Source organism: Centroberyx affinis, unplaced genomic scaffold (assembly GCF_046629955.1).
Source record: "Centroberyx affinis isolate AG114_WGS23_722 - 3 ecotype Tasmania unplaced genomic scaffold, CSIRO-AGI_Caff_v1 ptg002656l_1, whole genome shotgun sequence".
NCBI lineage: Eukaryota > Metazoa > Chordata > Actinopteri > Beryciformes > Berycidae > Centroberyx > Centroberyx affinis.
In genome coordinates, this window is record NW_027280847.1 from 54,309 (window position 1) to 57,500 (window position 3,192).

The window sequence follows — 3,192 nt, forward strand, 5'->3', positions numbered from 1 at the left end:
ATAATAATAGATAATAATGAAACGAGTAATCAGAATATAGTGCAATGTTCACATTACACCAATGATACTAGTTATTAAAATGTTTTATTTGTATATGTATCTATTTCATATTTTTGGAATAGTGTTATATCATACCGTCTTCACACTCTCATATTTTTATGGGTTCTACTGTATATCTTCTGGATTCTACTGGGTTCTACTGTGTATCTACTGGGTTCTACTGGGTTCTGCTGAGTATCTACTGGGTTCTACTGGGTTCTGCTGAGTATCTACTGGGTTCTACTGTGTATCTACTGGGTTCTACTGTGTATCTACTGGGTTCTACAGGGTTCTACTGGGTTCTACAGGGTTCTACTGTGTAGCTACTGGATTCTACTGGGTTCTACTGTGTATCTACTGGGTTCTACTGTGTATCTGCTGGGTTCTACAGGGTTCTACTGTGTATCTACTGGATTCTACTGGGTTCTACTGTGTATCTACTGGGTTCTACTGGGTTCTACAGGGTTCTACTCTGTATCTACTGGATTCTATTGTTTATCTTCTGGATTCTACTGTGTATCTTCTGGATTCTACTGGGTTCTACTGTGTATCTTCTGGGTTCTACTGGGTTCTACTGTGTATCTTCTGGGTTCTGCTGGGCTCTACTGTGTATCTACTGGGTTCTGCCAGGTTCTACTGTGTTCTATTCTGTTCTGTTCTATTCTGTTCTGTTCTACTTGTTTCTATTTTATTCTATTCTGTTATGATCTATTCTGTTTCTATTATGTTCTATTCTATTATATTATATATATATATTATATATGTTTGTTATATTATGTTTGTTCTGTTCTGTTCTATTCTATTCTATTCTATTCTATTCTATTCTATTCTGGTTTGGTCTCAGATCAGTCAGTGTGACTCTGACTTGTAGAAGTCAGTAGAAGAAGACAGTAGAAGACAGTAGAAGACTGACTGTGTTTTAACTGGACAGCTTCCACACAGACTGAGCTCAGCTGCCAGCTGACCAATCAGCTGCCAGCTGACCAATCAGCTGCCAGAAAACACTCAGAGGAAAGTTCTGTAACTGGAAGGTCCAGGTTCCAGTCCACATCAGTCAGTCAGTCAGTCAGTCAGTCAGTCAGTCAGTCAGACAGACAGTCAGTCAGTCAGTCAGTCAGTCAGTCAGTCAGACAGTCAGACAGACAGTCAGTCAGTCAGACAGTCAGACAGTCAGACAGACAGTCAGACAGACAGTCAGTCAGTCAGTCAGACAGTCAGACAGACAGTCAGTCAGTCAGACAGTCAGTCAGACAGTCAGTCAGACAGTCAGTCAGTCAGTCAGACAGTCAGTCAGACAGACAGACAGACAGTCAGTCAGTCAGTCAGACAGTCAGTCAGACAGACAGTCAGTCAGTCAGTCAGACAGTCAGACAGTCAGTCAGACAGACAGTCAGTCAGACAGTCAGACAGTCAGACAGTCAGACAGACAGTCAGTCAGTCAGACAGTCAGTCAGACAGTCAGACAGACAGTCAGTCAGACAGTCAGACAGTCAGACAGTCAGACAGACAGTCAGTCAGACAGTCAGACAGTCAGACAGTCAGACAGACAGTCAGTCAGTCAGACAGTCAGTCAGACAGTCAGACAGTCAGACAGTCAGTCAGACAGTCAGACAGTCAGTCAGACAGACAGTCAGTCAGACAGTCAGACAGTCAGACAGACAGTCAGTCAGACAGTCAGACAGTCAGACAGTCAGTCAGACAGTCAGACAGTCAGTCAGACAGACAGTCAGTCAGACAGTCAGACAGTCAGACAGTCAGACAGTCAGACAGTCAGTCAGACAGTCAGACAGTCAGTCAGACAGACAGTCAGTCAGTCAGTCAGACAGTCAGACAGTCAGACAGTCAGTCAGACAGTCAGACAGTCAGTCAGACAGACAGTCAGTCAGACAGTCAGACAGTCAGACAGTCAGACAGACAGTCAGTCAGACAGTCAGACAGTCAGACAGTCAGACAGACAGTCAGTCAGTCAGACAGTCAGTCAGACAGTCAGACAGACAGTCAGTCAGTCAGACAGTCAGTCAGTCAGTCAGTTCAGTGTTCAGATGGATTAATAAAGCTTTTACAATAAAGTCACATGTGAAAACACTTGTGAAGTCAAACGATAGTGTGAACATGTGAAATTTCCCCGTGTGAAAGCAACATTTCCACTTGTGAGTTATCTCTCTGGATGTGAAATGAAGTTTTCACATGTGACACAAATACTGACACATGTACCAGCAGGGAACATGTGACAAAAAAAAGTTCACATGTGAAAAAAACAACACATTGAAACAGATTGAGAAGTTCACATGTGAAGTCAGAATATAATGTGAAAACAACGTGTTCACATGTGAAAACCAACATGTGTCCCATAAAATTTGAATTCACATGATGGATTTCACATGTGGATTTTTTTTGGAAGGGGGGTTACTCATTATATATTCATGAAACCTCTCTCTCTCTCTCTCTCTCTCTCTCTCTCTCTCTTTCTCTTTCTGTGTGTGTGTGAGAAAGAGAGTGATAGAAAGTGTGTGTGTGTAAGAGGATTAATGCAGCGGATGTGTACATGTGTAATATCAGTGGAAAGCTTTTCCACACACACACACACACACACACACACAGATAGATAGATAGATAGATAGATAGATAGATAGATAGATTTATTTTCGGTCGTTTCCTTCCTGCCTCATCGGCCGCCTGGCACGCCGTTAATCTGCATATTTCCCATGATGCCAATGGGTTGGCGTTTAATCCTGTCGACCCAGGAAGGAGGAGGGGAGAAGGAGAGAGAGAGAGAGAGAGAGAGAGAGGGAGGGAGAGGGAGGGAGAGGGAGAGAGAGATTTAACTGGTGTGTGTGTGTTAGTCTTTTCAGCTTTGATAGAGAGACACACAGAGAGAGAGAGAGAGAGAGAGAGAGTTAAAGAGAGAGAGTTAGAGGGAGAGAGGGAGAGAGAGAGAGAGAAAGAGAGAGAGAGAGATGACGGACTAGAGGAGACGACAGACAGGATTTTCAGTCGTTTCATTTGAGCACAGCGGATTATTTTGCCCGGAGAACTGCTTGTTTTTATGTTTTTAATGGAGGCTCCTGCTCTTCTTCTTCTTCTTCTCCCTTTTTATTTTCCGCAGCTTTGCGTCGTCTCCGTCTAAAGACTCATCACCATGTAGCAGGAAGA